Below are 26408 nucleotides of genomic sequence, written 5' to 3' on the forward strand. Positions count from 1 at the left end.
CTACCACAAAATAATTAGTTTAAATGCAACAGTCTATACAGTGACTGAACGTCAATGCCAGGAAAAACTATTATAAAATACTGATTTTATAAAGAATTTGACCTCATTTTGTGAATCCTTAAAAATACACTAGAATTAAATTTGTATTTCAAGTGTGGAATTAAAATAGTAGGTGTACTGTACTCTCCGTACACTGAAAGCCAATATCAAATTTATTTTAGCTGCAAAATTATTATGGAATTTACCAGTTCAAAATTCTTTTCTAGGATACAGTTGAATATGCTACCTGCATGAAATTTTAGGTTCCAGTTGCATAAACTCCAGTCTCTGTTTGATAGTGCCTTTTATGGATAAATAAGTGAAACAGAGGCATGAAATTCCAGCTAGATAATAAAAGCAAGGCTTAGGTAGAAAAACACATAAGAGTTTAATACCACAGATCTGCTACCTCCTCCAGTGCTGAGGCACTTCTAGCACAAGGCAGACAGGATTATAGTTACTAAAAGCATGAAGTTTTACTAAGTAGAGAGAGGGGAATACGGCAGCCAAATGCACTCTCAGTGCTGCAAAAAAAACAGCTACTCTTTAGATAGGTGGTTATTTTCACTGCACCTGACTTAGCACAAAAAGACTGGAAAAAGTCTCATTGGACTTTAGAAGATTTTAGTTCCAGGATCTTATCTACCATCCCCTGAATTCTGCTATTTCAAGGGAATAAAAATTAATCTGTGATTGTATATAACATGATTGTGTGCAATGAACATTAAAATTACCCAATGCAAGTAAATATATAAAATTTGAAGAGACTAGGAGGTTTACTTATGGCAAAACAAATCAAAGGTTTTCTTTATAGAAAAACTATATATATTCATATATATGTATATACATAAGTGTGTATGTATATATGCATGCACATATACACATTTATTTATATATATATATATACATACACACACATATATAATCCCTTTAACTTCTTCTAACATTTTTAGTAATAGTGACAACTGTTCAGTTTCTTGGTGAAAGTACAGACTTCAAGTGAGGAAAGGAGAAGCAGACAGTAGGGTGGCAGTTCAGAGAATGAAATAATTCAGAAAAGCCAGTCTCCCTGAGATCTGGGGAATATTTATAGTTGCTTTCTTTATCAATTCCATGCAAGCAAAGGAAGTGCAAAGTTTTCTGTCTGTACATGCACTGAGAGGTCATTGGACCCTGGCTCCAGCTGGTACTTTACTAAAAAACAGAATTAGTCTCTTTAATTGAAGTTGTCTTGAGTACATACTGCCATCAGTACAATGTCATACCAGGTAGTCAAAATTTATGAGAATATATCATTTTGAACTAGCCCTCTGAACTCATCACACCAGAATGGAGTCCTAGGTTCAAGCACATCTCAATTAATGTGAATTTTGAAACTGGTCAGTTCCCTCCTGCTTTTTAAGCAGGAGGTTCCAGATGATATAAGTCAGGGTTTTAGGGGAAAAAAATTCCTCATTCCTCTGTTTTACTCCCCACCCCCCATGAAAGTAATTTTAAACCAATCAATTTGCTTTTGTTCCCTATTTCTACTCTTTGTTCAATCCTACTCTTGTTCAGTCTTCATTGCTTACAGGGATGAATAGGTCAATTTTACCCTAAAAATCTTAGTTTTTTATTTTTCACTGTGAAGTATTAAGAAATACTGTTAATATGGTGACACAACTCTTAATAATAGAAGTGGTAATTTGTCAATACACTACGGATGATTAAACATGTTTTAGAGACTCTTACAAATAATGCGTTTTTCTCTATTCAGTATGATGCTAGATGCTGGTTTACCACATAATGCCTAGTAAGAAATTTTCACTATGATCCTGGCACAAACAAGATGCTGCATCTCACTACTATTATTCAATGTAGTTCTAGGAGTTTTAGCCAGAGCATTTAGGCCCCCCCCCAAAAAAATAATAAAAAAAGAAAGAAAAGGGATACAAATTGGAAAGAATAAGTTTAATTATCTACTTGTAGATAACATTTACACCAAGATTCCACATAGATACTACCAGATCTCTTAAGACTTTGCCAAGGTTACAGGATATAAAATCAACAGAAACACACAAATATTAATAAACTTTGTATTTACAAACATAGCATGGATGACTAAGAACTTGCAAGATCAGCCCTATTTACAATAGCTACGAATATCTCAAATTTAAACAAGGATGTGAAAGATCTCAAAAATCAAGTCAACAAAACATTATGGAAACAAATCTAAAACATTCAAACAGGAAAAAAGTCGTCCATATTTATGGATTGGAAGAAATCCACCAAAATCTGCATGCTAAACAGCAGAATTTGCAGAATCAAAGTAATCTCAATCAAAATTCCTGGGGTAATTTTCTTAGAGCCAGAAATAAATGCTAAACTTCATATGGAAACACAAGAGACCCAGGAGAGTTAAAGCAGACATAAACAACAAAACACAAAACCAGAGGCCCAATAGAAACATTTTAATAGCTACTGCAAGGCAGTTGTAATCAAAACAGCCTGATACTAGCATAAAAACATACTGATCAATGCAACAGAATGGAAAACCCCAGAAATCAATGCATGCCTCTATAAGCAACTAGTTGTTGAACAAGCCAAAATAAATCCTTACAGAAAGAGTCTCTTTCACCACTGGTGTTGAGAAAATTGGATATATGTATGCAGAAGTATAAAATGCAACACTGTTACTACACTTACTACAAAAGTGTACTCAAAACTGGATCAAGCATCTAACCTAATGACCTGATACCATCAACTTACTACACAAAGACCTTGGAAAACGTCTGCAGGATATAGACACAGGCAAATACTTCTTAGAAAATATAGCAAAAACAAAAAAATATATAGAAAATATAGCAAAAACAAAGGTAATAAAATCAAATGGGATTACATCAAATTAAAAGCTTCTGCACTGAAGAGAGACTATCCGAAAAAGTGAAGAGGCAACCAAGAAAATGGGAGAAAACATTTACAAGCTACTCAAGTAACAATGCATTAATATTTAGTATTGACAAAGAACTCAAGACACTCAACAACAAGAAATAATCCACTAAACAGCAAAGAAGATATGCAATTATACCATGCATCGTCTCAGGCCATCAGAGAATGAAACTGGAGACAAACAAGTTACAATATCATAAAAGACATCCAAATACTTGGAAACTGAACAACATGCTACTAAATGAAAAAAAAAAAGGAATAAATCAGATGAAATAAAAATCACTTGAAATTAATGAAGGCATCAACAAAACATATCAAAACTTGTGGAACACTGTCAAGGTAGTGCTAAGAGGAAAGTTCAGTGCAATTACTACCTGCATCAAGAAATGAGAAAGGCTAAACATACATCTGAAGAAGCTAGAAAAATAACAGCAAATCAACCCCAAGATTGACAAAAAAAATCAAAATAATGGAGGAAATAAACCAAAAAATAACAATACATGGGCCTGGAATGGTAGTCTAGTGGCTAAGGTCTTCACCTTGCATGTGCCAGGATCCCATATGGGTGCCAGTTTATGTCCCATCTGCTCCACTTCCCTTCCAGCTCCCTGCTTGTGGCCTGGGAAAGCAGTAGAGGACCTGGGAACCTGCACCCGCATGGGAGACACACAGGAAGTTCCTGGCTCCTGGATTTGGGTCAGCTCAGCTCCAGCCATTGCAGCCACTTGAGGAGTAAACCAGCAAAAGATCTTTGTCTCTCCTTTTCTCTGAAACCTGACTTTCCATTGAAAGTAAATAAATCATAAAAAAAGAAAAAGAAAAGATGAATAAATCAAAGCACTGATTCTTTGAGAAAATCAAAACAGATACTCCACTAGCTCAATTAATCAAAAAAAAAAAAGGAGAGAAAATAAAAATCAATAGAATGAGCGATGAAAAAAGAAATGTAACAAGTAACTACATGCCAATGAATTCGAACATCAAATGGATAGAAATGGATAGATTTCTGGATACATAAATTAGCAAATCATGAGGTAATTAAAAATCTGAATAGATCTATAATCAGGATGGAGATTGAATCACTGCACGTAAATCCTTCCGGAAACAGAAAAGTCTAATACCGAATGAATTCACTGCTCTGCTAAATTCTATCAAAAGTTTCAAGAATTTACCCCAATTCTCTACAAATGGCAGGGAAGAAACTTGAATATCTTGGAATAAATCTAGCCAAGAAGTTGGAAAATCTCTATGATGAAAATTACAACACATTTATAAAAGAAAATAGAAGACTTTAAATGACAGAGAATTTACTATGCTCCTAGAATGGTAGAAGCAATGTCTTAAAAATGTCCGTATTACCAAAAGTCGTATACAAATTCAAGCAATCCCAATCAAAAGCTCAACAGCATTCTCAGGAATAGAAAAGATAATACAAAAATTCATCTAGAAATGCAAGATACCATGGATAGCCAAAACTATCCTGCAGAAATCAAGCTGGAGAAAAAAAAAAAAAAACACTCTCAGAATTCAAGATGTACTTTAGGGGAGTGGTCATCAAAATACTCTGGTACTGGAACAGAAACACAGAAGCAAATCAAAAACCCCAAAAAGGGAGTTTACACATACAACCAGCTAATCTTAAACAAAGGAACTGAAAACAATCCAGGGAAAAAGGTTGATCTCTTCAACAAATGCTGTTGGGACAATTGAGTGATATCAACCTGCAGAAGAAACAAGACCCCATTTGTCACCTTACTTACACACACACACACACACACACACACACACACAGTTCTAAATGTATCAAAGACCTAAATCTGTACCCAGAAACCATAAAAGTATTAGTGCAAAAGATAGGAAAAAAACATAGGAAAATATGGTAAGCCCTCCACAAGATTGTATAATTCTACCTGACCCTTGAATAACAGCACCTAGTTCAATTTTGATTCTAAATTTGAAAAGAAGGGATGTAATATATTAGTATCATCTGCCCTGCCTCCTACTTCCCAATATCCGAATCATGAATCTCCTTTCTGAGAAACTAATTGCTTTCTGATACAGGTTAAATTATGGTGGCATGCTCAATACCATGTCTTCTGTCACCTCCATAGCTGCTGCTTTGTTCAGTCTATAAAGCGTGTATCTTAATCTTAATTATTTCAATTTTGTTTATCTTTTAAAATTTGTATTTATTCATTTCACAAGAAGAAAGGAAAAGAAAAACAGTGAGAGACAGAAAATGAGTGATTCCATCCTGTCCTATAGTCCAGTAAATGCCAGAATCATTTGGGGTTGGTTCAAGCCAAAGCTGGGAGATAGACAGGGACACAACTACTGAACAGGGACCCAACTAACTTAAGCAATCATATGCTGCCAAATTGGTTGTGGATTAGCAGGAAGATGGGACCAGAAACATAACCAAGACTTGAACTCAGAAATGCTGATATAAAGTCTGCCATGCCAAATGTCCTCCTCTTGCTTATCTTTTTTGTGGGCAATCGCCCCAGGCCCCTGCCCTGCTGTCTGGTGGTGTGACATAAAGCTTACTTCCCTAATGCCTGAGGTACAAATCCCAGGCCTATACTTGAAGTGTGACCTCCCACATGGCTGGAAGGTCAAGGGAAATGCACGTGGAACATGACCAGAAAGTCATGGGAGACAGACATGACTTACAGCCAATGACAGTGTCTTTGGTGAGTGAGGAGAGGATCTGCTGGAAGACACCCTCCTGCCCTCCCCTTTCTTAACCTTTTTAAGCTGCAACCAGTGTATAATAAAGTGGACATTCCTCACCAGCTTGTATTTGGTGCTTCTTATAGCCAAAGAGCACCACTCACTGCCTCACCCTTGGTGGCCTTGGGGCCTGCTGGCAGCCCTAAACCTTGAGACTTTTTAAGGAAATATAAGTAACTTCTTGCATTATTAGCAAAATTTGGTTTTGAGAATGTTCTAATTTTTAACAAAGATGTCAGTTAAATAACCCAAGCTTTAAGCACCTAAGATTCAGCAGTGCTATGCCATGTATTCTCCACATTCCATACTCAGTTACTTACAGACACAATATATACACAACTTAGTATTAAAAGATGCAAGAGTTACCCAAATATAGATGAATCTTTCTTATCTCTATGGTAATTTGACAGTTTTTTTCCACATGAAAATATGATATTTATATTCTAATTTAAGGACAGAGAAATTGAAACTGAAAACTGGTTCCTTATTTCAGATGCATAGCACAATGTATCTCAAGAAATCTGCCTCTGCCTAGTTACAGGCATATATATACTTTAGGAAACAAAGTGATCACCCTTATGTTGCTATAACTACCCTTGTGTACATTTAAATATATGGTAAAAGTGAATTGCATTATATGGGAGAACAAAACACCAGAGACATTTGACCTGACAGAAATTTTAAATATATCTCCATAGAGAATACGCATAATGTTTAGTCACTTTTCAGGTGAATGCCCCGCTATTGTAGCTGCTCCATTCATTATACTCATAAATTTCTAAAGCTGCTGCTATTTGCACAGTACAAAAGGAATGTTTGCATGCTGAGACATAATGAGAAATCATCACAATAAACTTTCAGAGTGTGTGTAAAATGCTTACTCCTAATGAACAGGGTTCTTCAATTGGGAGATACAACTCTTTGTTAGTAACTTCGTAAGTTTATAAAAAATTATTTCTTGTTCCTCATATATAAAATGTTTATCGACCATGAGCTTAACCTCCCTTGTTTTGCATGGTCAAGAAAATGTTAGAGATCGAGATGGAAATGAGAATGCTTCTTTTTCTAAAAGAGCAAGGATTGTGAAAAGCACCAATTCAATTAAAACATTAATTACTTAACACATTCACCTAAAACATTAATCTGGTTTGTGTTATTATCTGGCTACCAACAAAATTTTGAGGAACTGGCCTTAGATATCTCATTTTCAATGAATTCCTCTGAGCTCTTTCTTCAGACACCGTCAAGGGGTAACGTATTGTTGTGTTTCTGAGCCTAATCATTTTCCCCCTGAGATCTGAGCTTAAAGTCAGAAAGTGTTCATTGTCATACTTTATTCATTTATTACATTGTGTAAGTCATGGAAACCACTCCATGTGAGGATGGATGAAAAATTCTTTACAAAGTCCTTACCCAAGTACTGAGTCCAATATATACTAATTATGTAGTCCCTTTCGAAGGGACAAATATAATAGGAACAAGTGTGTGCTTTGACAGATCACTGGTGCTAAGCTGGGATGCTGTGAACAATGCTAAACACCGAAGTTCAGTTCCCTGTCTCCCAATTCCACTTCTTAGGCAGTAGTGATGACTCAGATAGTTGAGAGCCTGTCACATGAGTTGGAGATCTGTGTTCAGGACTCACAGCTTTAGTACCCTGGCCACTGTGGGGACCTGAGCAGGGAAGCAAAAAAGGTCAAGGCTCCATCTCTTCATCTCTATGGCTTTTTGCCTGTTACATAAAAAGAGTGATGATAACTTGTTGCACACTGTGTGGTCAGAGAAATGGGAACCAAAATAGGTAAGAATTAATTATCACTATGACTTGAGCTACTATAAACAACCCAATTGCTAAAATATACAGTACGATAGACTTGTTATTGTTGTTGAAGGACTAAACTATTATAATAATATTAGGGTAATCAGTGGGGGGAGGGAGTTCAGGGAAGGGGAAATCCCAGAGCCTATGGAACTGCATCATTAAAAAATTTAAAAAAAATATATATATATATATACTTTTTCATACTTCAATGTAATATTGACCCTTAAGTAAACACATGTAGTCACTTTAAAAAATCAAAAAAGATTATATGTCATTTCAGCAAGTGATTTTTGTCTGTAACTTTGACCAGAAGAATAATATTATTGAATGAATATGTGTGCCCATCATGATAAAACAGTCACAAATCAGTCAACTACAGAAATACATTTAAGGTGTTTGTTTGCTTTGGACCTATGCTCTCATATTTTGTACATTACAAACCACATGAACTGTTAGAGGGCCGAATAAAACTCAGGCAGACTGAAGTAGTGGGAATTGAGAAACTATATTTTCACACATTGCTAGATGACTCTAATCATGCTGATCTAGTAACCACAATTTTAATAACAAGATGTTAGATGACCTCAGTATCATTTTCTACTTTGATAACAGTGATTCCACTCATGATTATTTAAATAAAATTGAGTTTCTCGTTTTATACATCTTTTGTCTCAGAAATTCTAGTCTTCCATATTTCAATGTCTAACAAGTCACCAAATATCTTATAAGACAAATTCCAGCAAGAAACATTTACTGAAGCCATTAAAATACCTGGATCTCACATTGGAATACCTGGGTTCAAATCCCCTGCTGTGATGTCTGACTGCAGCTCTTTGCCAATAAAGATCCTGGGAGGGCAATACTGTTGGCTCACCGTAATTGGTTTCCTGCCACCCATGGGGGAGAACTGCATTGTACTCCTTGATACCGGTTTAAAATACACTCATGATCAGGCATTTAGGGAATAAATCAATGGATGGGAATGCTGTCTGTTTGTCCCTCTGAGTTTCAAGTATTTCAAACATTTTTTAAAAAGTCTCTCAGAATAATTCAAAAATATTTTTAATGTTTTAAATTATTTTGTATAATGTGAACAAATTCCATGAAACTTTTTTCTTAACAATGGTCATATATTTCTTAAGCAATGGGCATATGCACATATGTATGCACATATAGTGAAAAAACTATTATTCTAAGCTAATTTAACATCAGGAAGTCTATTTCAGCTATCACAGTTAAAACTATATCCTAAATCTCCATGAAAAGGGCATGCTAATATACAGGCAGGAGATACATGTAGAAAAAAATGTTACCAGAAAGCTTTTGAAATTTACGTTTTCCTTCCCTTTTTTAAGATTGTAGGCATATTTTTAAACTTCTTAGACTATTTATGGCATCAACAATGCCTGAAGTCTCTCACTACACTCATAAACTTGCATGAATAGTAAAAATACAATCAGTTTGGAATCCAAAGCTTGTCATGTATTGATTTACAATACTACTTTTCATCTTTAACAAAAGGGTTGGGTTAAAATATTTTATTTGCTTCTAACCAGCTGTCTGATCTGTAATCCATTTGCAGAAAAATATATGGGGATTAATATTTTTAAATTATCACTACAAATATTACTCATCCTGGAACTTCTCATATAACTGAAATAATCATTATGGATAAAATTATGTGGCAAGACCTAAGTTAAATTGGATAACTCTCTGAGCATACAGGAATACCAACTTCAATTATTTTTCTCTTTTCTTCTTTTCTAATTTTAAGATGGAGTAGTGAACTGCCATTCAATGATTCTTAGATCAAACATTAACAGCAGCTAGTGCTGGGGGCCAGGAACTCAATCTAGTCTTCCCCCACTGAAATCAGGGAATCCAATTACTGTGCCATCCACACTGCTCCACAGGGTGCATATGAGCACACTAACCAGAATCTGAACCCAAGTTCCAACGAGGGATATAGGCATCTTAAGTGCCCATGCTAGGAAGGTTTAATATAGCTCACAGTATCCCTCTGCTCTTTCTTATAGACACAAGTTTTGCCTCATGTTAGTAATTTAAGGCTAAGACAACTCTATATCTTCAAACATAACTAATTTCAAAATAAATTTGTACTAAAAAATTAGTGGCCAGAGCATTTAAAATAACTATTACTGGGTATAAAGGGAGATATAGGCTACAACAACATAATAATGTGGGACTTCAACACCTGACATTTATTTTTAAATATTTATTTAGTTTTTTATTGCAAAGTCAGATATACAAAAAGGAGGAGAGAGGGGAAGATTGTCTGTCCAATGGTTCACTCCCCAAGCAGCTGCAATGGCCAGAGCTGAACAAATCTGAAGCCAGGAGCCCGAGGCCTGTTTCAGGTCTCCCACATGGGTTCAGGGTCCCAAGGCTTTTGGCAGTCCTTGACTGCTTTCCCAGGCTGCAAGCCGGAAGCTGGATGGGAAGCGGGGCCGCTGGGATTACAACCAGCTCTCAAATGGGATGCTGGTGTTCAAGGCGAGGAATTTACCCACTAGGCTACCACGCGAGACCCAAACAGCTGACTTTTCACCTATGGACAGATCAACTAGACAGAAAATCAGAAACAGAGGTGACCTACACTATAGACCAAATGAACTTAATTCATTTCTATAGAATATTTCAACTCGCAGCATTCTGCAATAAACATTCTTTTCATAAGTTCATAGAAACTACTCTAGGATAGACTACATAACTCCTTAAAGCAAATCTCAGCAGATTTAAAAAGAAAATTAAATTATATCATGTATCTTTTCTGGCCACAATGAAATGGAGGTGGAAATCAATAACTTAAACTCTAAAAAATATGCAAAGATATGGGAACTGCACAACACATACCGAAAGAATAGCTGGTCACAGAAGAAATCAAGAGGGCAATTAAAAATTCCTGGAAATAAATGTAGATGGCACAATACATCAAAATTTAGGAATATAGCAAACTCAGTATTAAAAGGGAGGTTCATAGCAATTAATTCCTATATCAAGAAGTTAGAAAGATAACAAATGATCTATAAATATATCCCAAGGAATTAGAAAAACAAAGATTAAAACTAGAATGAAAAAAGCAATAAAATGAAATAATCAAAATTGAAACCAAAAGACACAAAATGTCAATAAAATTCTTGATTTCTTTAAAAAATGATAAACTTTTAGCTGTCCCACCACCAAAATAGGGAGAAAATTCAAATCAATAAAATCAGAGCTGAAAAGGATGTATGACTAGACAACACTGGTATTCAAAGGGTAAGGAGGAATTAGTACAGTTATATGTCAAAAAATGGAAAATCGAGAAGAAATACATTCCTTGACACAATCTACTAAAACTGTGTCATGCTAACAGAGAAAATCTAAGTAACTAAGACAGAGATGAGTCAGTGTTAAAAACCCTCTCAACATAGAAAAAGCCAAGACCAGTTGGTTGGCTTCACTGTTGAACACTTCCAAGCTTTAAAAGAACTAATTCCAATTCTTCTCCACCAATATAATATAATTGAAAGGGAAGGGTTCCTCCAAAACTCTGTTATAAGGCCAGCATTATCTTAATTTTTTTAAAGATTTATTCATTTTATTACAGCCAGATATACACAGAGAGGAGGAGAGACATAGAGGAAGTTCTTCCGTCCAATGATTCACTCCCCAAGTGAGCCGCAACGGGCCGACGCACGCCGATCCGAAGCCGGGAACCTCTTCCAGGTCTCCCACGCGGGTGCAGGGTCCCAATGCATTGGGCCGTCCTCAACTGCTTTCCCAGGCCACAAGCAGGGAGCTGGATGGGAAGTGGAGCTGCTGGGATTAGAACCGGCGCCCATATGGGATCCTGGGGCTTTCAAGGCGAGGACTTTAGCAGCTAGGCCACGCCGCCGGGCTCAGCATTATCTTAATTTTAAAGCCAGAAAAAGATTCAATAAATAAATGTAGACCAGCATCACTGGTGAACATAAATGCAAAAAATCCTCAACAAAATATTATCCAATCAAATCCAATGATACAAGAAAGATCATTCATCTGGACCAAGTGGATTTACCCCAATATGCTAGGATAGTTCAACAAACATGAGATTCTTGCTATATGTCACATTAACACATGTAAAAATAAAATTGCTAGGATTATCCCAGTGCTACACAGTTGATAAATATAACACCTTTTCATGATAAAAACCTTAAGAAAATTGGGTACAGAAGGAACATTTCTTAGCACAATCAAGGCAGTTTATCAAAAACTAACATCATACTGAGTAGGAAAAGCTGGAATCATTTCCACTAAGATCCAGAACCTGAAAACAATGCCTACTTTCAGCACTGTTAAACTTTATATAATCCTCGAAGTTTTAGCCAGAGCCATTAGGCTAGAAAAAGGAATAATAGGAATAGGGATTTTTAAGTTGGAATTCAAATTATCTCTCTGTGGATAATGTAATCCTTTATATAAAAAAATCAAAATACTACACTAAGATAGTATTACAACTCATGAGAATTTTGTAAAGTTGTAGGATATAAAATCAACACACAAAAAAAACAAAAGCCTTTGAAAGTACAAACAATTCCATGGCTGAGAAAGAAGTTGGAAGACCAGCCCAGTTCAGTTACTGTTCAAAAATAACACCTTAGAATACATTTAACTAACGATGTAAGCAATGTAAAAAATAAACATTATAAATCATTAAAGAAATAAAAGACATAAAAATTGGAAAATTCTTCCATGCCCCATACTACTGAAAACAATTCACAATCTGCACTGTGATCCTAATTAAAATTCTTATAGCATTCACATATCTAGAAAAGAATGACGCTGAAATTCATATGGAAGCACAAGAGACCCCCAAATAGCCAAAGAAATCTTAAAACAATGAAAACTAAAATGGAGCCATCATAATGTCAGATTTATTGCAGTCAAAACAGCCTGGTACTGGCACAAGAAAACAGATATGCAGATCGGTGCAACAGAATAGAAAACCCAGAAGGTAACCCACAAACTAGTCAATTAATATTTGACAAGTATATTCTCTTGTCACAAATGGTCTCAGAAAACAATCCAGAGAGAGAGAGGAAAGTCTCTTCAACAAACAGTGCTGACAATATTTGATCTGCATGTGTGGAAGTATGAGACCTTACACAAACTCTTCATGTAGACCAAGGATCTAAATCTACAACTTGATATCATCAGATTAATGGTGAAAAACTCCAGGGAAACTCTACAAGAAATAGAAACAAGCAAATATTTCTTGGAAAAGCCTCCAGAAACTCAGGCAATTGAATCAACAATAGACAAATGAGACTAATCAGGCTAAGAGGAGGCTGCACTGAAAAGGAAAAGCTCAACAAAGAGGCAACGAAGAGAGCAGGAGAAAATATTTGCAAAAGGATTAATATACAGATTACAAAAGGAGCATAAGAAAATCAACACCAGAACAAATGATTCAGTTGGGAAAGTGTCAAAAGATATGAACAATGATTTTCAAATGAAGAAATATATCAATGATCAATAGACATTAAAAAATGCTAAGGATCACTAGCCGTCAGGGCAAATCAATAAACATCACAATAAGGGGGCCAGTTTTGTGGGGTAGTGGGCTGAACCTGTGGTGCCAGTGGCTTTATCTCTAATCTGATTAAGTGCTTGTAGCCTGGGAAAGCAGCAGATGATGTCCAAGTCCTGGTTCACTGTACCTCCATGGCAGACCCACAGGAAGCACCTGGCTGCTAGCCACAGTTGGCTCCAGCTCCAGCAGCTGTGACCATCTGGGGAGTAGCCCAGCAGATGGAGGATCTCCCACTTTTATTTATTATCACCCTGCCTCTCCTTTTCTCTGTAACTCTGCCTTAAAAAAAAAAAAAAACCAATGAGGTTTAATATCACCTACCCTAGTCAGAATGATCATCATACAAAAAAAAAAAAAATGCTTGAAAGCCTGTGGGGAAAAATATCCCTTTATAAAACAGCACATTCATTATGAAAAACAGTGTGGAGATCTGACAATAGGTCTACTCTTATGATCCAGCCATTCCACTCCTGGAAATTCACACAAGCAAAATGAAATAAGCATTCAAGGGAGCTATTTGTACCCCTCTTTTTACTGCAGCACAATTCATGATAACTGAGATACAGAATCAATCAAGATGCCCATCAATGGCTGACTGCATAAAAAAATGTGGTATATATACATTACAGACTACTACTCAGCTATTAAAGAATGAAATCTTGTCTTTTGCAACAAAAGGGATACAACTGAAAACTCATTTTAGTAAAATAAGCCAGTCTCAAAAAGACAAATGTCATGTTTTCTCTGACCTATCACAGCCAATACTAAATAGACAAAAAAGTGTATGAATGAAATGCTTCCTTTGGATACTCTTGTAATTTTTAGCCTGTGTTTACACTGCAGTGGAAATGTGATCTTGAGGTCCTTTTAATTGCTTAGTGGAAAATTAAGCCTGTGAATATAGAGTGGATTACAATTATGTAGGTGCAAATACTAATGCTGGGAGTAAAAGCATTGTGGTTGTCTTCCTGCAACTATACATAGGGAGCACCTAAAATCTGTTCTATCCATGAAGAATTGATCTTAAGGAAAAGGACATTAGTGGCAAGAATACAAAGTCCACAAACACACAAGTTGACAGAAAACTGAATGTTGACAATGTTTCTAAGATGTTGCTTTGCATAAAGCAAAAAAAAATTGCTGATTTTTCAACTACAATATGATTAATACAGTTCATTTTCCACCTATGTATTTCTTAGACATTTCTCCTAACCATTGTTTTGAAAACAATATATATGTAACACTTAATAAATATATTTTAAATGAAATTAATGCATGAACTATTTCAACTCTGGTTATGCAAAAGCAGTTAAATAAATATTTAACTAAAACAGTTTTAAACACTTGTACATATAAATGGCCTAGGAAACTATGTATACATTTAATTGCAATCTTGTGTTTGCAACTGTGATGCAAATGAATATTCAGAATTTTTACAGTAATGGAATTTAATGACCTCAGCTTCATAGTTAGGATTCTGAGAACATCACTGCAATACCTTCGTTAAAATATTCCATTACACCTAAAATGTAATCATTTTCAATTCCTTGTGCGGGTAGCTGTCAAGTTATATTTAATGGTACTTTCCTTTGATGTCACAGAACAGTTAGCACTATATTATTTAAATTTTACCATTTAGCAAATAAACCTATTTTCTACCATGTTTATGCTGATGTTTTTGTGCATTTTACACAACTGAGATTCTAAATCTTACTGAATTGAATGATTTGACTTATTTATTCTGAAGAATTAAAATAAGTAAACAAATTTTAAGATACAAATTTATGATGTAATTTTCTTCAACAGGAATACAGAGAAATACTGTTTCTTGTATTTATGGAGATGAATCATGCGGTGTTATAAATAACAATATTGAATAGAATTTTTATTACTATTATTGCTATACTTAATTATAAGGTATAAAATGTATTTTACCTCCAGGTATTTTATTTTCCCAATAGCAAAATCTATTTTTATGGAACATTATCACATCATTTCAAATGTGCATTTATTATGTATACTAAATTGATTTATACATCATTCTCATTCATAATGCTGATTTGTATACATGTTAGTCTTGGCAATGATGGAGAACCTGGAGTATCAGCTAACATTTGATACGACAACAGAAAAACATAAATGGAAAGCATTTGGCAAAGACCTAAAGTGAATGCATCAGATTAAATCTAAATTGCAACGGTGAACCATTATCTAGTGATGTTAACATAAAAGAACTGCTGCTGGAATTCAAATTTACCTTACAGATATCACAAAAGTTAAGTGGTGTTACTAAAATTTGATTCTTAGGCAGATTGTACATGAGTTAAGTGTGGCCTAATGTTCTGTGCTATTTGCTTCAAGATGTCTTTCCCAGTAATGATCACTTATAAAGCTTGTAATGAAACACAAAGAGAACACATGCCTATGTGGGTGTTAGAAGAGTAAATTTTTTATTATATATATACATATATATATATACACACATATTTATTAATTACATTGCATTATGTGACAGTTTTATAGGTACTGGGATTCCCCCAACCCCTCCCCAAGAGTAAATATAAAGAAGGATCCTGGAACCAATTTCTTGGAAAAGATCTCCCTTCCTTCTTACCTTATCCGGGTTTCAAACATTTAATGCACTTCGAAATTAAGTCACAAGTTAAATAAAGGCAGGAATGAGTACTTTGCTATTATTGCTAAAATGCAATCACTACCAGTATTATGAAATTGCATCTATATTTCTCACTTAAAACTCTTAATTTATCAGACTGAGTTTGGGGTAACACTTAATTCTTAGCCAGGATATTGTTTTGCATCTTTTCTGCTTTTAGTGGACTCTGCTTATTTAAGACGGAGAACAAACTCTAAAGAATAGCAGATACACTATATTCGAACTGACGGAAGAGTAAAAAACACTCCATTCACAAACACTCCTATAAATAGAAACTTGAGTGCATTTGAGCCCTGGACTTTCTCATAGTCTTCAATGGTTCTTGTGAAACATTGTCTACAATTTTATTGAATTCCCTGTAAGTGTTTAATATTTTTAAAAATGGTATGCATGCAAAGAAATATGACTTAATTATTGCTACATGCACGGATCTCATGATTATATTGATTGGGAGATTAAGTACTGCATGATTCCATTTTTGTTTAAAAATTCAAAATCAACTTACAGCATTAGAACTTTGTCGGGGGCAATTCAAAATAGCAACTGAGAAAGAACTTTCTCTCATTTTAGTTAATATTTTGACTATCAGTTTGGTTTATATAGTTGTTTGTATTTCATGCCTATTAATTGTGTTCATATTGCACTTTAGTGAGCATTTATTTAAGGTGATTTGGGACCATTGTTGAGTGAAGTTAAGGCATTTCTATTTCTCTATGGAGATCTGTTACATTGCGAAGATTGTTTAAAACAGTGTTGACTTGGTTACAATAATATAAGGAGCTAATAAGAAGTCCAATTGTATTTTCAATACAATTTGCAATTTAAAAAATTTGGTTCATTTCTAAAATGAAGTCCTTCTCTGATGACAGATCTGTTTTATTTGAAATTTAACAAGCAAAACAGTGACATTTGAATACTAGTAATAAAATCAATAATAAATTAAAATTTATCAAGTTGTATAAGTATGCATAGTCAGTATTTGCTGAGAAACACATCAAATGCTTTACAAATATTTAATTTAATATCAGAAATTTTTAAAAACTTTTTAAAGCATTTTTAAGTATTAACATTTACAAAAAAGTGAGATTCCACAAGTTACACCTTCTATGAGATCAAGTCATTCAGAGAATTAGATTTGACTTATATCAACATTGTGTATTCATTTACTGTACAAATGGCTCTCAAATTGAATCATACTGTGCAACAGGGAACTTGATCAATACTTCCTGCTGGAATCCACAATTTTCGATTTAATACATCTCGGGTAGGCTCAGGAATGAACATTTTCAAACATTCCCAGAGGATGCGTAGCTGCCAAGGCAGCCACCACACATTAGGAGCACTGGGCTGTACCAGCTGTCTGTAGTCTCCCTCACTTCCCTGCCTGTACCTTTCTTGATGATGAACATGAAATCTTAATAGACACTACTTTATCCTCAAAGCCTAATGGAGTGTAAGTATAGGAGACAACCTATTAATACATCCAAATAAGGAGATGATTGAATAAAACCTTTATAAAACACTGGAAATAATTCAGCTCCTTTCGATTCTAGTTGAGGCATAAATTTCAGTGACTCACAGACTAGGAGGTGTTAGTCATTTTACTGAGAACCAAGCTCTACAGAAGTAAGGGAACTGTCCAAAGATCACGAAGTCTAGCCAGGAAGAACTGCTCCATAATAGTCTCCTTATTTCAAAGAATAGGACCTATCTTGTTCTCTGAAGAAATCATGGGACAAGAGATGTTGTATTTCAGTACTGAGAATGTGGGAAATATGATTTTGAATGCATGTGTTCACCATGGATTTTATGGATATGAAGTACAGACAGAGCAGAAAATCTGAAATTTCACACAGTCCTTCCCAACAGCACTTTACTTCCCAGTCATGTGGCAAACTATGACAACAATATTATTGGACAACATAAACTTTTGGGCAGCATGGCACTTGCAACACATACTCTAGAACTGACAGAATAGCAGTGCTCCTTGGTCATAGGCCTTCCACACAAGAGGAAGAATTTGATCAAAGCCTAAAGCAGATATCTGGAGTGACATTAGCTGACCAAGACAAGTTCAGTGCAGGTGAATATCATGTGCATCAAAAAGACACCAGGTTTAAGTTTGTGATGGGGGTGGATACATGCCTGGAACACATAAGCTGACAAGGGCATATCTTGACAGGCCTTTGGAAAGATAACACTTACTGAGCACTACAGACTGGTTGTGATTGTGTGGTAACATCATGAACAGAAACAGAATTCTGTGTTGTTCTTTGTTCATACCTGTTTGTTCTATTTTTAACCTCCTACCAGGATCTAGCACAGGCCAGAACATTCAACCACAAAATATGTCCTATGCCTGAGTCCTCTCCATGTTCATCTTGACTCAAGACAGCACTGACATAATTACAAACAGAACTGATAAACCATGGATGACACAGGCAAGCTTTGAGTTTGTCTGCATATATAGAATGTGTAATTCCATAGTCATTGCCCATTATCCTTTCATTTCCAGAACAGACTTCTCTGCATTGCTCACAAAGGGTCCACGCCATTCAAATACATTCTTGTTATCCTATCCTTTGTAATTCAACCAAAATTCACAAGAATTCTTTTATGAGGCCCTCCCCCTTTTGGTCTCCTGTGAGTCAAATATGCTCTACTTTAAGTGATCTGAATTTAAGTGGGAATGTCTGAAATGGTCCTCAGAAACTCTTTAAACAGACCTTGCCTAAGTTTAGTATGCCAATCACGTTTGGCCATTTTGTCTCTGTGCTCCAAGTTGAACATCAGCTCCTGTTTTTGATGGTTTTTTAGCATGTTAGTGATCTCAGCAGACCAATTAAGGTCAACAAGGCTATTCTAACTCAGTTGTTTATTAGAGAAGTTAACATAAATTTAAAAAAATTATTTTTATTGGAAAGGCAAATTTACAGAGGTGACACAGTAATTGTCCTTCCACTGGTTCACTCCCCAAATGTCCGCAACAGCTGGACCTGAACTTATCTGAAGCCAGGAGCCAGGCGCTTCTCTGGGTGCCTCATGCAAGTAGGGTTTTCAGGGTTTGGGCCATCCATCATTGCTTTTCCAAAGCACAAGCAGGGAATTGGATGGAAAGTGGAGCAGCTGGAACACAAACTGGCCTCCATATGGAATACCGGCATGTCCAAGACAAGGATTTAGCCACTGAGGGATCACATCAGGCCCTAATATTACTCTTTGCTTTAATTTGAGCAATTAATTTTTAAACTCTAACGTATCCAGCTTCCTGTAGGCTATTTACCTTTTACACTGCTTTGGCTGGGGTCCTATTTTCTCGATATCAAGCCTACACATTGAATTTTAACTTAATAGATTCTGGTCTTTACTCAGCAACACCCTATTTATTTGGCATTCTCCAAACTAAACAGCATATTAAATTCACAAACAGATTTTACAAAAAAAAGATATGTAAGTACGTTAAGGACTTTACATGGACTGGTGGATTGGAAGTCCTATCCAAACCAGGAATAAGTCTCACTATACCATATGAAGAAGTTATTTCCCAAAGTCTTCATGGATGAGGCACATATAGCTTTATTTTTCTGTCAGCATTAAACTATTCTAGTAGCAAAGTTATTGGTTGTGATAGGTTTTAAAATAATATTTTTATCATGTAGAAATTATTGTACCATATCCAGAGGTCAAGCTTCACTCAGGTTACGTAGGTTTAAAGAGCTCTAAACCAAGTGTTTAGCTTGGAAATTACAAAGAAGCATTTATGGGAGTTTAAAACAGAAAAATGAAGAAAAGAAACTACTCAGTCTCTACATCATAAATCAAAAATGCAGTACTTTGATTTCAGTTTCTATTACGTTAATTAAAACAGAAACCATCAATCCTAGACCTCAAACTTTGTAACAAACCAACTGTAAGAACTTAGCATTAAGTGACGCTGTGGACTTGAACCACATTGCCCAAAATCTGGTTTGTGAAGTTTATTAATTCTATTATGGTTATAAGTTGTTAAACAACTGATGCATTACTATAATAAATGTTTATTAGCAATCAATCATTATTTCCACAGACCTTTTTAATTAAAAACTGATTTTGTAAACCGTAAGGCAAATTAAATACTACTTTAGTAAAGAAATTTCCTTGAGGGCCCGGTACAGTAGCCTAGTGGCTAAAGTCCTCACATTGCATGCACCGGGATCCCAAATGGGCACAGGTTCTAATCCCAGCTGCCCTGCTTCCCATCCAGCTTCCTGCTTGTGGCCTGTGAAAGCAGTCAAGGATGGCCCAAAGACTTGGAACCTTGTACCCACATGGGAGACCCGGGGGAGGTTCCTGGCTCCTGGCTTCATATCGGCTCAGCACCATTGGCCATTGTGGCTACTTGGGGAGTGAATCATCAGACAGAAGATCTTCCTCTGTCTCTCCTCCTCTGTATATTTGACTTTCCAACAAAATAAATAAATCTTAAAAAAAAAAGTAATTTCCTTGAAAACACTTTTAGAAGGGAAATCATTAACAATGAAAAATTGACTTGTCTTAAGATAGTGGCCAATAAATTGAAAATATGTAGTGTTTTCTTTATGTCGGTCTTGAAAACACTTTGACTTCCTATGGTGTTGCCTTGTTTTCCAATTTCTGAATATGTACTAGAAGGAGCTTTTCTAGTGTTGAAAATCTACAGGGGAGATATTTTCTCTACTGGTTAACAATACACTTCCTTTATTCCACTCTGATACAATTGTATATGCATCTGCTCTGCATTTGTATCTTCAGGGAAGTTTTATTTCAACAAAACAAATATTTGAAAATTCTCCCCAATATCATATGTGGTTTTTAGTCTAGCTGTGGACAATTACGTGTAAAATATTTTAACTGATTTTGCTAATATCTGATTTCTTGTCTCACACATACAATAGAAGAAAAGCACAAAAAACATCATTTAAACTTATATTCAGGAGAGGGAGCAAATTCTAAGTTTCCTTTTTCCTCTGACATGAACAACTTTTCCTTCTGCATATACATTTCTATGTGTGTGCTTGTATACATTTATAACCAGTTCCACAAGGACACTATTAAGAAGGGTAAAAAGCCCTACAATCCTTTGTGATGTGAATTATCCACATGGTTTGAGTTTATAGCTTTCCCAAGGCAATGAACTTGTGCAGATATTACAGGAACCAGTTTCCTACAGTGTTTGAAACACAAATCATTAACTTGTTACAAGTCTAATGATAAGTCAGAATATGCAACAGCTTAAATATGTTAACTTAGATGCAGTCAAGCTTTCTCCATTTTTTGAACTATCAAAAAGCACAAAATCCACAATCTTCCTATGGCTTAGAGGGCTGTTTTGAATTTGTAAGAATATACTACTATATCTGAAAACATTGTTCAGATGTTTCTATAGTTTGAAAATGTAATGGATACATTCAATAGGCATATATGCATACAATTAAATATTATTGGATAGAATCTAATATATAATTTTAGTGTTCAAATAATTACAAAGCAAGATGCTTTGAACAAAGTACTAAACATGTATTTCAAAAAATGTATTGATTTGAGAGACGGAGCAACAAGAAGGAAAAGAGTGAAGGACCTTTTGCCAATTCACTTTGCAAATGGCCACCACAACAGGTAACAGTCTGGGCTAGCCTGAAGCTTGGTTGGAGGAATTCCTTCTCTTCTTTGTGGGTGGCAAGAGCCCAAGTACTTGGGTCATTTTTCACTATTTTCCCAGGAAAGATTATAGTAATATGTATGGAAATGCCACCATTGCAGCTGGTATCTTAAATTGCTGCACCAGGCTGCAGGCCCCATATAATAAAATTTTGAATGCTTCACTGTGCTTGAAGTATGTTAGTCAAGTTAGGCTACATATGTTTATTTAGTAATTTGTTAAGTGTCTAATATGTTTCAGAAATTATTGAAGGACTGTTCATTTTCACCAATAAAAAATTAAAATTTTAACATTTTTTCTTCCCAAGATAGAATATGGTAAAGAATAATAAACAATAACAAATGCAATGGAGATAAATAATACACAAAAAGAGAAATAGAGTAAGCCCAAAAGCAAACCATATGGGGTTAACGGTTTTTTAGACAAATTGTAATAAAACCGAACAGATCATACTAGATAAAGCAGCAGAGTAGTGTATTATCTTTGTTATACAGTTCTTCAAACATTGAACTATAATTTTCCTGATTAATATAATATAATTGTGGTCATTAAACTAATAATGTCTATATAGAACTTTGCCTCAGAATTTAACACAGAATATAACTTAGGATATGTCAACATTTTTATAGTCTGACAACACTCTACTCTTACTCTTTCATTGTTCCCCAATATATAAATAGCCACTAATGAAACATCTGAGATAAACAAAACAGGAGATACATTTCCTGAATTTCAGTGCTCCTATAATTTAATATACATACAATATGCAGATAAAATCTGTATATTAAAAATTAATGTAATCCTATCAATATTTGCAGCTTAGTCTTCTAAACATAACCGATAACTTCAATTCTTAGAACCATGTCATACTGTATAAAAAGGAATATCACTGATGACAAATCTACCTCCATTTATTTCCCTGATCTTAGCTGTAAAGTTCATCTGTACATACTGAGTTTTATTATTTTGAAACGTTACTAGAGATTCTTCTTCCATTCATGGAAATTTCTTATTATCTATATTTTTCTTATACAGTGAGATAAGACATTGATTCTTCACTCCTAGACTAATGAGGGGGCTCCAAAGATCAATATCAATATCATCAGTTGGAGCAAGGTGCTTAGATATAGAGCCATAATCTTTGCAGTCATTGCTTCATTTATGGAAAAAAATCAACCTATTCAAGCCAATAGTACTAATACCAACCCACCTTTCAAGGGTATTGACTTACTATTGATTTAGGACAGAATAATTATAACCAAAAGGCATTGCATGCTTTCTCCATTATTTGAAATCTAGCATCTCCAAGTATGTGTCTGATCTAACAATTCGCGACCAGTATTCTTATTCTTACTTGATAATGAAACATCACCTTCATAGAGAGAAATGACAGAGGTGTTCCTTGGAGAATACAAGACGGAGGGACAAAATTCCAAGTCAGAAAAGACAGAAGCACAGAATAAGATTGATGAAAGTCATGGTTTCATACTGTGAATTAATTCAAAATTTAAAAAAATCAAAGTCAGGTAAAACTTCAGTAAAATACCCTAATAAATTATTTCTTTAAGAAGAGTTTGGAGTCTGGTGCGATGGTGTCCCAAGTACTCCACTTCTCAGCCACCTCCCTCCTTGTGCCCTGGGAAAGCAGTGGAGGACGGCCCAAAGCCTTGAGACCTGCACTTGCAATGGAGACCCAAAAGAAGCTCCTTTTTTCTGGTTTCTGGCTTCAGCTCAGCTAAGGACCAGCCATTGCAGCCACTTGGGGAGTGAACCAGATTTTCTGTCATTCTGCCTTTCAAACAAAAATAAACCTGTAAAAAAGTAAGACTTGGAGGATTCACATAATTTTATGTGATTTTCATGGAACTTACAGCGTCACTATGCTCTAGATTTATGTTCAATATAGGTGAAATAAAATACCACTCTGAACATCTACCAAAAACACAAGCATGCCTTTTCAGCAGAATTGTGGATGGTAGAAGATCAGGCCACTTTCTACCATCATAGACATCCGTTCCTGAATGTTTCCTTCTTTAGGCAAGCAATAAGCAACAGAGGAATCCTAGCTTTGCATTTGAATAGCTGGCTGTCATCATTAATGAGAGAATATTTTCTGAAGAAGGTGCCACTTCTAGTGACTGAGGAACCATTGTCTTAATACTGCAAGGTCAGACACAACCTAGTGAATCTTCTACCATATTGATCTAACATTAAGAGCTCAGTATGTGTTAATGCTTTTAAACACCATGATTTGTTACCCCCAAGTAGCCTCAACATAATGCTATGCAATCACGAAGAACTGAAGAAATGCCCTTATGAAACTGTTAAACACAGCAATGGGTTCATTTTGTTCTTTCACAGCAAGAAGGCTATCATCGGATATCCCCTTTTCTATGAGTTCCTATTGTCCAGAATGATGTAAATCTTGGTTCTCTAAAAACTGCCCAATTTATGATACTGCATTATAGCAGCAAAAGTAGACTAAGACAGAAATTGGTACCAAAGAAGGAAAGCATTCCTATTGCACATACCTAAAAATGTGAAATTAGCTTTGCAACTGGTTGATGGGTAGGGATTATAACTGTTTTGGGTAACTGCTAGAAATAGCACCTATTTTTTCAATGGAGTATAAAGGAATAATTTTGATGAAAGCCTGAAAGACAATGGCTAGAGAGAATACTTCATTCTTAAAGGTTACATACTTGAATAACATTGGTACAAATAGACAGCATAAGACCATTCTGAGGATATCTGATGATCATGAGGAATGAGGTATTGGAAACTGGAAGAAAATTCACACTGACAACTAAAAATTCTATGTATTACATGAAATGTGGAACTTCAATGCAGATATTTGGTTGAAGAAATACTGAAGCAATAATGTATGCAGGGTGTATGTATGTATGTGTGGCTTATAACAAAATACAATAAACAAAACTGAAAGAAATAACTTGAATATTGAATTTTAAACAAGAGATGTAAATATGGGGAAAATTCTCAGGCTAATCATGCAGTTAAAAACAAATAATATGCTTAAAAGAAAAATCCAGGATCTAGCCAAATGACTTTTTGATAAGATTGGTGTAGACTGAAGTAAGGCAATGTTACTCATCACAACAATGACAAAATGGCCTCAAAGGCAGTGAAGAGATCATAGGTATTTCCCTTCAAATTTCAGACCCAGGATGCCAGAATTTCATTTGAAAGTACAAAAAGTTAAACTTTTCTGCAACACCTCACATAATAATTAACGAAGAAATTTGAGAACAAGTCTTAATACCTTACATGAAATGTGCTAGAATTTTCTAATTAGGAAAACTAAAATGTCAACTTTTTAAAAAAATGTCAATATCAAAAGGTAGTCATTACATTACAGGGTAAAAATTATAGTAGCAGTTTAAGTTTGAAGTTAATGAACACATTAAAAGTCAATTACTTTTCTGCTTTGAACAAAAATATAAGATACACATGATATCGCACTAAACAGGTGTTTTAGCTACCTAAATACCTGAATATATTATCTAAACATGCTTTACCTGCTTTTATTTTATGCATAGTGTAACACTGAAATCAGAAATTAAAAGCTACTTTGAATTTAAAGCAAAAAAAAAAAAAAGATTGAAGGGAAGACCAAGAAACATCTCTGGGATGCTGGGGCTCACTACCGGTGCCCACGTCATATCACTACTGCCTAATTCTGTGCAGAGCAAATTGACCACCCCAGTTGTGACTCAGGTTGACCCAGGTGCTGCTCCATCAGCACTTTCTGTATAAGTGACAAGCCTTGGAAGAATCCATCACAAGCTATGTAGCAAGCATGAATTCTATAAGACTGTATTTAGATTCCTAAATTTCCAATGGTACCTCACGTCTAAGGCAGATACTTGGCACTGGACACAGCTACCAGGGATAGTCCCTACAAGGGCAGTTATGATTGGGTCTCAAGACCTCACCCTGAAGACCCAGCGATATGTTAATGCTGGCCTAACAAAGCAGAGAAAGAGGACAGAACTCTGAAGAATCAACCTAATCCAATCCCTGCTCCTGCGGTTAAGGAAAACATGGAATCAAGAACAATCTTTCTAAAGCTGTAAAATGTAATACTATGTCCTGCTAGGTTTTGGAGTTATGGGAGACCTCTAATTCCTTCCTTCTCTCCTTTTGATCACTTTTGGAATAGAAATACCTGTCAGATCTGTTCTGTACTTTGAATATACATAGCATGCTTAATTTTGTAGGCTCACAGGTGGAGAATAATTTGCCTCAGGCTGAATAATAACTTCAATCTCAAGAATATCTTTTGGAATACCTTGCTAGGCTTTAAAGTTGTGCTGGAACACAATGATTTCTGCAGGCTATTGGAAAGGAGTACATATATGTCACATTCTCTTAACATTCCTTTGGCTGAAGCAGGGGTACAGCTATGGTTTAAAGCTATGGTTTAAATGTGTCCCCTTCAACTCCAGGTGCTGCCAATGTGAACATATGGGCTTTAAGAGAGAAGTGAGTAGGCCATGGAGCTCCTTTCCTGTGACTAGGTACCCTAAGTCCCCCTCCTTCTGCCTTGAGAAATGAAAGAAGGTAGCCCTCACGGGAAGCTGGTGTCTTCATCTCCTACTTCCGGTGTTCCCAAACTGAAAAATCCATTTTCATTATTTATACATTACTTAATGGTGGTATTCAGTTATAGTAGCAACACATGGACTAAGACTTAGCTGTAATAATCCTAAAAAGAAAATCATCCGTGTGGTAACTGAACATGAATTAACATGAAAATACTTTAGGGGCACTAAAAGATTAAAATAATCAAGTGTTAGAGTATACATTGGAACCTTACTCAAATCCACATGCAGAAAAAAGATTGATTTAAATGTCTTAAAAATAAAAATACACTGTATTTATCTGACAGTTATTTAAGGTGAAGAATATATTGGAGGGGTATTTTGGATATTTGAATGAC

This window comes from Ochotona princeps, chromosome 11 (genome assembly GCF_030435755.1).
Source record: "Ochotona princeps isolate mOchPri1 chromosome 11, mOchPri1.hap1, whole genome shotgun sequence".
Classification (NCBI taxonomy): domain Eukaryota; kingdom Metazoa; phylum Chordata; class Mammalia; order Lagomorpha; family Ochotonidae; genus Ochotona; species Ochotona princeps.